Source organism: Lolium rigidum, chromosome 5 (assembly GCF_022539505.1).
Source record: "Lolium rigidum isolate FL_2022 chromosome 5, APGP_CSIRO_Lrig_0.1, whole genome shotgun sequence".
Taxonomy (NCBI): domain Eukaryota; kingdom Viridiplantae; phylum Streptophyta; class Magnoliopsida; order Poales; family Poaceae; genus Lolium; species Lolium rigidum.
The window spans coordinates 2,058,718-2,070,750 of NC_061512.1; the positions used below are offsets into that span (position 1 = coordinate 2,058,718).

General features: G+C 41.8%; 1 long non-coding RNA gene across 1 annotated transcript; it reads right to left on the reverse strand.

Annotated features, from left to right (window-relative positions):
• Positions 1-5,075: 5,075 nt before the first annotated feature.
• LOC124651734 lies at positions 5,076-5,829 on the reverse strand. The gene is made up of 3 exons (XR_006987493.1): positions 5,775-5,829; positions 5,350-5,419; positions 5,076-5,089 (listed from the first exon to the last, which is right to left on the reverse strand). It is a non-coding gene; the product is annotated as an uncharacterized LOC124651734 (long non-coding RNA).
• Positions 5,830-12,033: the final 6,204 nt, after the last annotated feature.

Sequence of the window (12,033 nt, forward strand, 5' to 3'; positions counted from 1 at the left end):
ATAAGAGTGAAACGAATTGTTTGAGAGAAAATATCATCAAGTTTTAGTAGTAAGTTTTATCATGTTTCACAAGTCGAATTATAAAAATAATCAAAATATATTTAATATTGGTCTCATTTTGAAGCTCCCTTCATTAGAAACTTAAATATTCAAACGGTTTACAAATTAAATTTCAAACTCAAAATCAAGATATATTTTAAATTCTAGAACATGATGTAATAGTAGGGGTGAGATAAAGAAAGAATGAAAGAAAGCATGGGCCCGTGCAGGGGATGTCTCGTGCGCAAGAGACTTTCATTTCTCCATGAGATCTTGTAGTATATAAGTTATGTTTACAAGATGCTGTAGTATTTGAGTTGGATCGTATGCCACATTGCCATGTTACGTCAATCCAAATCAAACACCTCGTGAGCGTAGATTTGAACGAAATTAAATCATGAGCGACAAGGAACTAGCTGGTATATATGGGGGACAAGGGCAGTTAAAGAAAAAGTCTGGCCCTGAACTCGTCTTCTTTGGTCATCATCTGCATCTTGTCTCTACTGTTTGGACATGAATCAATTTTCGCAAATACCCCATTCCTATTGCATGGGACATATGTGTGTATATTTTGTGGTCCATACCATAAGCATTGCATTTATTTTGGTGACCCCGAACTCAAGTACAAATGTACAATACACACCGTGAAAGTTGATAGTCTGACGGAGAACTATATCAGGCAACTTAATATTAGGACAGAAAATATTGAAGTTCAGAAGGCAGTCTGACGTCAGGTAGTCTAAACACTGAGTTATGTCAAGGCAGTCTAAAATTAAACTACACTAAGGTATAAAAATTGAGTTACGTCAAGGTGCATCGCCCCCTCCATCTATGCGCTCTCCAAGCGCAAGAATTGGAATGTTCGAAAATCCATCACCGACAACGCTTGAGTTTTTCACCTTGATACTTCGGCGGGTATCTCGGCCACTCACCTGAATGAGTTTGTCAAGCTTTGGTCTTTTACCTACCAGACTCTATTATTTGGAAGTTTACCGATAATGGGGTCTACTCTTCTTCTTCGGACTACAATGCTCAATTGGCCGGGACTATTCGGTCTTGCATGGATTCCATTGTTTGGAAGGTTTGGGCCCCTCCCAAATGCAAGATCTTCGCTTGGCTTATCTTCCAAAATCGTGTGTGAACGGCGGACCGCCTTGAGAAACGAGGTTGACCCAATGGAAGAGTTTGCCCCCTTTTCCGATGTCATAATGAGACGGCCGCTCACCTTCTCTTCAGGTGCCACTTCTCCATTGTCAACACCCGGATTTTTAAGTCTAGATGCCTATTATGCCATACATTGCAATCCCAGGACTATTGTTTTTGCGAGACATAATAGATTGATATCACAGAACAACATTCATTACAACTCATAATTGTCTTACATCAAAGGATCACATGATCCAGTCTCATTACAACACTTGATCCAAGGATCAATACATAACACATAGCGGGAATACATAGTAGAGTCCATCTACTCCACAGACAACGCTTGACGTCAGGAGAAGCTCCTAGTTGTCATAGACGTCCTGCTGTCTGTCATCCTGATACTGCTGCTCCTCTTCATAGTCTGGCCATTTGAATAGCCAGGGACACAACCGTGAGTACTTTCAAGTACTCGCAGATTAATACTAGTGTAAGTACTAACAGTTTTAGTGAGAGGGTTCTAAGCTCTAAGTTTATTTGCATAAAGCCAGTTTTATTTTCATAAGCATTTAGTAAACAAAGACCCTTCATTTGCCTAACTTAACTCAAGTGGGAACAATAGCGTCATTCTCACAACTCTGTTGTGATTCAAGTCAAAGTCACCTTTCAAGTTCAATTCACAAGTCACCTTTTGGAAAAGTTCTGATGACGGAACAATATGACCTTTCCAACCGTCCATGATCGCGGACGCGGCTATTCGAATAGATTTACACTCTGCAGAGGTTGCACATGTGTGCCACAACATTTGATTACATCTGTCAGGGATAACCCTGAATAATCATAACTTAGTATGCGGATCATCAAACATTAACCTTTCACTTACACATCCTAGTATAGGCACCTCCCCCATGAGTTTGGCCTCCCAGTGATAACCAACTGCTATCCTGGGAACTGCATAGGGCTTGGGTAAGACATTCACCTCATTTCACGTCATTTCACTTTGAACGGAGGCAGCCTCGGCATAACCCCTATGACGCTTGTTCAGAGGGAACCCATACTAAGACACATAAATTTCCAGCTAAATCCTTACCCATAATCAGGTATTGTGGGGGTACTCAAAAATTGGAAATGGTATCGCATCCGAACCCAATCATCAGTTTTTATCAAAATCACCATTCGATTCAAGTCACCTTCACCTTCAAAATCTTTCAATAGAATGACTCATCATTCCAATGTTTTCAAAGTCAAAAATTTCACAAGTTCCCATCTAGAGTAGTCAATTTTAGTTTTAGCACTAGCAACTAGTCATGAGGGGTGCTAACTAGCTTGTAGCACTCTAGGCAAACTTTGATGTTCTTGTACTACTCCATATCTAGACTCAAGTTAGCTATAAAAGTAAGACTTGGGAAACAAAGTAAAAGCTTTGCGAGATAAAAACTGGGACTTGGAAGTAAAACACAAAGTAGTATGGTAGGGGTGCTTTGCTCAAGAAGAGCTTGCACTTGGGTAACTTGCAAGAGTATATCTTGCCTTGATTGGTACAGTGATCAACACTTTCTTCTTCTTCCTGGTAGAATACCTCCTCCTCCTTGTAGTCCTTGGTACTAGCGTCTATAAATGGATACGAGGTATACAATCACCACACAAATCTTAAGTGCTAGACTTAACACACAAATGGATCACACAAGCTATCCTATCATCACACATTACTAACAAGGTGGTGGGCTTTGTTTTCTTTTAATAAAACTTGTAAGAAGGAACAAATTCCTCTCATTGAATCTTATTAAGATTTAATCTCCTCAATTAATAAGTGTGAGGTCATGTTGACCAAGGTCAATACTTCACATTTATCATTTGAGAAAAATGATTTAAATGAGGTACTACACCTCATGCAATTTAAACACTACTATTGCAACAATTTAATATCTCAAAGTAATCAAGTATGAGGTGTTGTAGCTAAGATCATTTCCTCATATTGAATCACTTGAGACAAAGATTTAAATGAGAGGAAACCACTCATACTATTTAACATTTAATTTTGGCTAATTTAAATGGACTAAAAATGGCCACATAGCTATTATTTAGCTCTAGCCCATGATCATGCAAACAACTATGTCATGTTTTTACATAATCAATTAGACAATATGAAATGTGATTTATGAGAGTTGGAAACAACTCAAAATCACTTATGGTTGATTTTTAATAAAAGTTTGAATTTGAAAAAGGTACTGGGTTGTTCTTTTTTCTATATTAATTCTACAATAGATCTAGGGTTGAAACCAGTGTAGTTAGTTAGAGATTTTCTCAAGCTTTCCAAAGATATAAGTTTCACCAAATTTGGCTCAGTAGATTTGAAGTTATTCAAATTTGAAAATGGAACCAGTATTGAAATTAATCAAAACTGATAACTTCGAATTTGAAAATGGAACCAGTATTGAAATTAATCAAAAATGAAAGACTAAACGGGCCGGCCCACTGTGCTTCAGTGCGCAGCAGGCCAACTGACAGTAGACCCCACATGTCAGTGGGTCTTTAAACCTGAATCGGTACGCGGCGATGAGAGTCGTTGGATTAAAAGGAGGATCGACGGCGCTGGGTCGTCCCCTTCCTCGACAGGGCTCGCCGGAGACCAAACCCTACCGGCGGCCAGGGGGTCGCGATAGGAGGCTTACCAGCGTCCAGCGAGGTCGGCGAGGCGGGCAATCGACGTTGTTGACAACGGCGAGTCGAAGGAGGGTCACGGCGGCTCCAGGGGTGCTCAGGATCGTCGGCATCATCAAGCTACTGCAGCGGCGGACTCCGGCTAAATTCCGGCGAGCTAGTGTGTAATAGGAGAGGGGAAGTGGTCGAGGAGGTTCAGAAGGGAGAGGGGAGAGGAATGGTGTGCGGATTTGAGGCCGGGGCTTGCTCCTTTTATAGCAGCGAGAGATGGCCGAGGGGCGCGGAGCAGGTGAGTGGTGATGACGGCGATAGAGGTCACGCGGGGCCCGGGGAGTGGGCGCAGTGTGTTGGCGACGTCGAGGCGGTCACGACGAGCGTCAGGGCGCAATAGAAGAGGGACGGTGGAATCGTCATCGTCCTCGTGTGCCCGTGTACTAGGGCGGGCGGGCGTCATCCATGGCGTCGTCTACAGGGTGCGGGCGAGCCAGTGAGGATGTCCTGGAGGTCACCGGTGTCGCGGAGGGTCCGTGGGAGAAAGGAGAGGGCGAGAGGGAGCGTGAGGCGACGGGGCGAGCAAGGGTACTGGCACGTCCAGAGCGTGGTCATGCACGCTCTGGCGCGTCCTGGGCGTCATGGGCACGTGCGTGTACTGGCGTTGTCGACTTCTCCTTGGCCAGGGCGTGCGCCAGTGGGGTCAGGGTGATGAGGCAAGCCTCCGGGACAAGGTGAGAGAGAGAGAGAGGAGGAGAGGAGCAGGTTTGGGCATGGTGGTGATCAAGGTGGCCGGCATGGCATGTTCTTGGATCCTCTGTGCATCCCCTTGGGCAAAAAGGGGTACTGCAAGCTTAGTTGAGTTGAGGCAAGGGTACTAGACATGGTTGGCAAGGTTGGAGAGGGTTAAAGTGTGCACAATTGATCAAAGCCAAAGTCTGTGTGACATATGCAATGTCCTTGGCATTGTTTGGGTCATGGTGATCATGGCAAGACTAGGTGAGGTCATTAAGAGTGGTTAGGGGTACAATGCACTATAGATGATCACAAGAGAGAGGAGGGTGAGGTGGTACATAGTGGTTGGGATAGTGGTTGTACGCTAATTTAAACTACTAGTGGTTGGGGCGCCCCATGGGGCGCCTCCTCACTGGAGCTGTGCGATCTAATCCCAGTCCAATGACAAATAATTCAACGCCCAATACGGGTTCCCTTGGCTTGCCTCCTCCATGGTCTTGCATCCACATCAGAACTCATTCTGGCATTTTTAACCACTACAGTTCACTTTACAGTTTCTACGCAAGCAGACAACGCAACATCCCATGGAATTTGAAGTCCAAGGTATAAGAACTTTAGGACACTTCCAAAATTATGAATAAACCAAAGTTACAATATTGTGTACAGTAACACATAGGAAAACTCCACATTTTAGCCAAACACAAATACAACTCAGTCTCCTGGTATCACACTAAATCGCGACCAAGAGTAAATTGAGGTCCCACCAGGAGTAAACAGTACCACATGTAGAGCCCGTACACCTTTTTAGCATGAACTTCTCACTGGCTATATTGAATTCAACATCTGCCACCTATACAAAAGAAACACAAAGGAAATCCAGGGCCACGAGAATAGATTTTGATAGCAAAATCCACAGAAAAAGAAGTGCGTGAACAGTGCGTGAACTGGACAAGAGCTAGTTTGTAACACCTGACTTATGAACCCAACATAAACAACACAAGTCGGTATCGATAATTTATAATCAAGGCGTGGACTAAAATTGCTTTTGGAAATTCTGCAACTTGCTGTCATATTTATAGGTAGGTATACAAACATACTAAGTTACTAACTGAAGAAACTGATATAAATAAAAATAAGAGCTTGACAATAGCCATCTAGGTAATAACAATGGAAGCCCTCAACAAAGAAAAATAAGCCAAACGAACCTGACAGTTGTTATGGTAATATCGTAGAAGTGCTTAGACTAAGATCCTGAAAACTGACTTAGTCATCACAACAATGGATACATCACTGAGAATAGTTTAACCATATAACTACAAAATTTGAGAAACACACGGATCCAATACTTTAAATAGCAATTAACAAGTTCATTAAATAAAAAAATAACTATCCACCTAATAACAATGGAAGATACAATTGCCAAAAAGGTTACCTTGATAGCAAATGTTGGACATCTGCTGCTTGCTTAGAAAACATGCCCTTGTTGCCTCCCTTTTTAGTAGTGATACCGAATCCGATATAGCCGGAGAGATGGTATTCTCTTGATTCAGAGGAAAGAATGAGACGGGGATAATAGTGTTCCTCATACAGATCATTAGTCAACTGGTAGAAAGCCAGAGCACATACGCTTCTTTTGTTGCAACTGGATGCAAAGTAGGTAATGGAAGACAGTCCACGTAACACATTCTGAGAATAATGCGACAATTTCAGGTGAGCAGACAACTGTTCTTCGCACTACCTCCACAATTACTAATAAAAAATTATCAGCACAAGACAATTTCTAAAGTTGTTGAGCTCATAATCATGTTAAATGAGGAACCTTGATAGTTCACTTAGATTTGTACTTAAAAATGAAGCAGACCCTAATGTACATCATCAGGACATATCAGTCATATTGAGCAAAATATATCAGCAGAACGCATTTTCTGAGCCATGGTTCAATTAGACGGTTTTTGCGGACCTGCAACATACCATCAAGTTTTAGGAGTTAAGCAAGGTATATAATTAGATATATTTTCAAACATCAAGCACTAATTTGCAATACTCCCAAAATGATATATTTAGTCATAGGTTGAAGGAAAATTTAATCTCTGGAACAGATGTAGCAGGGGAAGTGCGAGCATCATGAACAAGAAAGCACCAATAAATCTATGATGGCCTGGACCATTTATTTTACCACCACGTCCCATACATATATTGGATGTGGGAGACAGATGGTAAGTGGTAACAACCCATGCATGTGCTGTCCTGTTGTGAGTATTTGACGTGAAACCACAACACAATACTCACTGAAAGGAAGGAAACAGCAGCAACAGGCACGAACGACAGCAGTTAAGGCTACAATCAAAGACCAGAAAGTGCAAAGTGGACACGGCTGAGGCTGCAGTCTACAAACAGAGAATGAAAATGAAGGAAAATAGTACTACCTCTGTCCATAAATAGATGTCTGATATTTGTCTAAATCTGGATGTATCTAGACGCTATTTACTGTCTAGATACATCCAGATTTAAATAAACTTAGGCATCTATTTATGGACGGAGGGAGTACTTAAATAAGAATAGAAAACCAAAAAAATTGCATTATAAAGGAAACCATATGGGAGCCATGCACCAAACAAATGACCTGATGTCTTGTGAGCTAGCTTGTAAAAACCAAAGAGAAGTGGGAGTTCAGAACCCGCTTCTTGGGAATCAGGCACTTTTGCTAAAATATATTCACAGACTCTATGATATCATTGATACTCGTGGGCCAACATCATGGTGTAACTAAGATCAGTAGGCAGTCCCCCATGCACTCCCTCCAACCCGAGTCAAGTGACATTTACACGGGGATTACTTTTCAGACAATCGAGAGAAAAGGGATCACAAATAATCTGACGAAATGGTCATGACGCAAACAGGTCCATATTCATGACAAAAAAAGGTATGTTGGGAATTCAGTTTTTCACAAGAAACAAAAGATCTCTAGAGCCCCAATTTTGCTTTTTTATATAGAAGATATCCTGCCTAAACTGCATTCTCTTTCCATTCTAGTGGTTCCTATGATATTATATAAATGCATAAGTATCAAATTAATGCGCATTATCCTCGTATTCTGTGTGGAGAAAGATTTCCTGTAGATTTTTTTATTATACAAAATTTCCAATAGTTGTGCAATGCAACTTACTTATAATTTGTCAGGTTCTATCAAGTTCTGCATTGATAAACTTCTCATGCTTTAGAATTCTTCCTTCTAAGACACACCAGAGTTGTAAAGCAATATTGCTAACCCCAGTTCAGCTCTTGTTGATTTCGAAACTATTTCCTTAAGACAGGAAAAAAAATATAAGTTACATACTGAAGTTGTAAAGCAATCATTCTAATTCCGCACTGGTTGATCTTGAAGCAATTTCCATTAAACAGGAAAAAGCAAAATTTTACACAGAAAACATAGTGTTGTAAAATTTAAACTGAGAAAATGTTCAGGTGCCAACACTTGCACACTGAAGCTACTGGCATTCAGGTACAAACTCTAGGCAAACTAAAGCTATCGACAACAGGGTAGCCACCTCATTACAAAATAAGATACAAATCAATAGAAGATTTACTTGCCAACTAACTGATCTCCATGATCTCTCGTGAAGGGCACAATAAAGATAGGTCGCACCTCTCATGAGACCACCGACAGAGCACAGCTACATATTGGACATGCTTCATGAGGGATGAACTATCTACGATCTAGCAAAGGCATACAAGATGCGGTCAACAGTATTACAAAAATATTGTAGCAGTAACATATGAGATACAGTAAAAAAGAAAAACCCCACTACTTGGAAAACAATCTACAGTAAGCATGATGGTACGAGAGAAATAGATCATAAGGGCAAACAATTTTATAGCTTATCTTGTCTCTTCCTCCAAACATCAATACTTTCCTTGATGGAAGTACAGGCTTCAGCATGCAATCGAGCTAGCAGAGCATAAGGTACATTGTTTCAGAAAAAGAAAACAGCATACAAAGTATACAGATCGTTACTACATAACCAAAAACATACGACAAACAAAATAAGAACTGGGCAGAACAATTATGTTGTGCAAGTAGCATTGTAACACAAATAAACTCTAGATATAATACGAAAATAGAGTAATGAGGTTTTGTCTTCATTTCTGCTTTTTTCGATCTCTAGCAACAAGCATACTGCTATAGTCAACCACATTCTACTGTATGATGCAGAACTGAAGAAACTTCAGAAACCCTAAACTAAAACAAGGAAAAACCATAAGATATTTGACAAAAAATTAAATTTACGCTCATGCTTGTAATTCTACGACATGTCTATGTAATTTGCTCTATAGCTTGTTGCTAGCGACGTGCCGCCATGAAACTGGCTTAAAATTTTGAAAGATAAAGCTATGATGATTTCATGAAACATAAATAATGTATGCTGATACCATATCTCATGTCTGAGCACCTAGACATATTTTGTTCTTGAAGAATGCCACTTTCATACTGTAATAAATGGTGGATTCATACATTACTATTTAAGTAAATCTAAATCCATTAAAAACAAAACGCTCCATTTGTTTCGCTATTCTTTTAGGTAGACCAACAGATATGCTATTCTTTTTTAACCCTTAAATCATCTACTAAATCTGGTAGAGAAAAATAAGCGTGGGTTGCAAGAGCGAGAGATGATGATCTGTGACCATACCGAGCTTGCGCAAGCTCTCCACCCTCCTGATGATGGAGGCAAACCTGTTGAAATCTTCCGTTATCATGTCATTCTTGTGATATGTGTCATGCACATACACGCAAAATAAATCAAAATCATACGCACCTAGACCTGAAACGGAACACTCCCAAAAAACACCAACAGATGGGCATACCACTAATGATGATTTCCATGACAAGGTACCCTGACTGAAGCCGCTCGTCGCTGGCGGCCTTGCCAAGCCTTTGCACCACATTCGTGTATGAGCCAATGTAAAAGCAGAAACAAAATACCAGTTGTTCTAAAGCGATATGTGCAATCAGAAGCAAGCACATCCACCATTGGATACCTGTTGAAATTATAAGTACACAAAAAAGTGCCAAGTTCAGAATCACACCCTTTGATCTAAAAGAAAAGTACTTACTTGATTCTTAAAATAAATCGGTTAGCACGAGGGGTCGCTCAGTTCGGGCCAGCCAACACGCATATCAGCAAAAAGATGATGTCATCGCTTATGTACATTCGTGTCACCAAATCCACCTGAAACAATAGCAGGAACAAATTGTAACGCTGTGATGGCTAGATCCCAATCCTATCAAGGCAAGAAGCTACCCAAACGAATTGGGGAGAGATGACAATGACGGGGAGAGGAAAAAGAGACAGACCCATGGTGATGTTCCTACCGCTGAACTTGTTTCCATGATTTTCTTCTTCCTCCCTGTGAGAGACCCACATCTGGAAGCAAAGGTAGTCCGGAGTGCACTCCGGTGTAGCTGATGCCGTTGACCCGTGTTGCCATCGCCGCTCTATGTGTATTCTCCTATAGGACGGGTCATCTGCTGCCAAAAAAACGAGAAGCAAATCAGGGAAGATATGAAAAATCACACTGGAAAAAGGGGAGCGGAGGACGACCTGAAGACCTCCGGCAAAGCAATCGCCGCCCTGATCCGCTTCCGCAATCTCGAGCTACCTCCTGCTCCAGACCCAGCACGTCCTCCGGCCATCGCCTCGAGAAGGGCCAAGCAGAGCGCTGCCGCCCCTAGGACTTAATGGTGGCGAGCATAGCTCCGCCGAGAGGAGACAAGGGAGGCCGGTGGAGCAGCACCGGCGGCAAGGTTGCGTGTGAGGAGGCGGCGGCGTGGAGGTCGAAGGGGCAGTGAGGAGAGGGGAAGTGCGAGTGGAGACTGCGGCAGCACGCGAGTAATTGTGGTTAGGGTTTTAGCTCCTCCAATCAGATGACGACACGTGGACCGGATGAAGCAACACAGCGTCCAGCCCCTCAGGCCTCAGCGCGAGGTGGGGATTGTGGATAGCCCCAGAGGCCTCCCTACCCACACGCACTTGCTTGTTCTACATGTGATCAACATATGTGACATGCAAAGGTCTCACTTGTTTTTCAATTTGGCGAAATTTCTTCATAGGAGTGATCTAAATACTATTTGGCATCCATTGGTGGCATTGGTTTGAATTTTGGAATTGGTTTGTGAAAATTCTAAAAGTTGGGGTAATCTAGAATGTGATTCAACATTGCCACTTTGCATCCTTATAATAAGCAATAGAAAAGGAACTAGTCAAAGTAGTCAACATCAAAAGTGTTCAGCTTGATGAGGTCTTGGATGAGGTGCAAAGAGTTTTGAGGTTTTGGTTTAGGAATCTCTTACTACAGGGGCTCAAAGTGGGTAAGATGTTAAGATTGCCACATGTGACCTTTATCACATGTAACTTGTTTTTGAGTTTTCCTTTGATTTGATTTGTGTTTCTTTTATTAAGAAGTGTTGGTTATTGGTTTATTGATGTTTCCCAACCATTGGCACAATTCAAAATGGCCTAGGTTAAGGATTTCCAAAAATGGCCATAGCCTCATATGTGGATTTCAAGTTTATATTTTATTTTCTTTTTCTTTGACCAAAGGTCCTTGTTTTGGGTTCAAAGAGTGTTAGGTTAAGTTTACTCATGGTTTCCAACCATTTAGGTAAGGTAAATAGGGCATAGGCCATTATTTGGAGAAATATCAATTAGCCCACATATGCCTTACCCTTATTTTGTTTTCTTTTTAAAAGTTCCTCTTTGGACTTGAAAAGGTTAGGGTTTAGGGTTTAGAAACATTTCAAAATACTCCACACAAGTATCATGGCAAAGCTCACAACAATTGGGTATGAGCACTATGCATACTATAGAACTCAAATAAAGTTTTTTGTTGGCTCCAATTTTTAGAAAAAGGAAAATTCATTTTCTTCTTTGTTTGGAAATTTGGGATGTTATAACTCCTTCCCCCTTAAACAAAATCTCGTCCCTAGATTTAAGAAAAATTAGGAACCTAAGAGAGATTGACCAATTGGGTTAACATGAACACATACCCTGCATGTCCTGGGGTGCTTCCGGGGCTTCGGTGGCACTCATGTGGTAGAGACGGCCGTTGCGGTTGTTAGGGTTCCTTCTAGCTGCGAAGCGGCGCTGTTGCTGGGCAGGTGCAGTGGTATTGGGAGTAGTCTTGGCAAGCTTTTTGGGGCACTAATTGGAGTAGTGACCCACAGTTCCACATTCATAACAAGTCACAGTTGACTTGTCCTTTGGGGTGACGGGGATGGCATTGCTTCCAGTCCTCGGGCCAGTGTTGGGGTTATTGTTTTTACCATTCTGGTTCTTGTTGTTGTTGTTGTTGTTGCCTCCGGGCTTCGGGGGTCCTCCATTGTTGTTGGTGTAGCTTGGGCGGTACATCTGAGCAGGTGGCTTGTTGTGTCTTGGGCCAAATCCTCCAGATGAATTGTTGCGG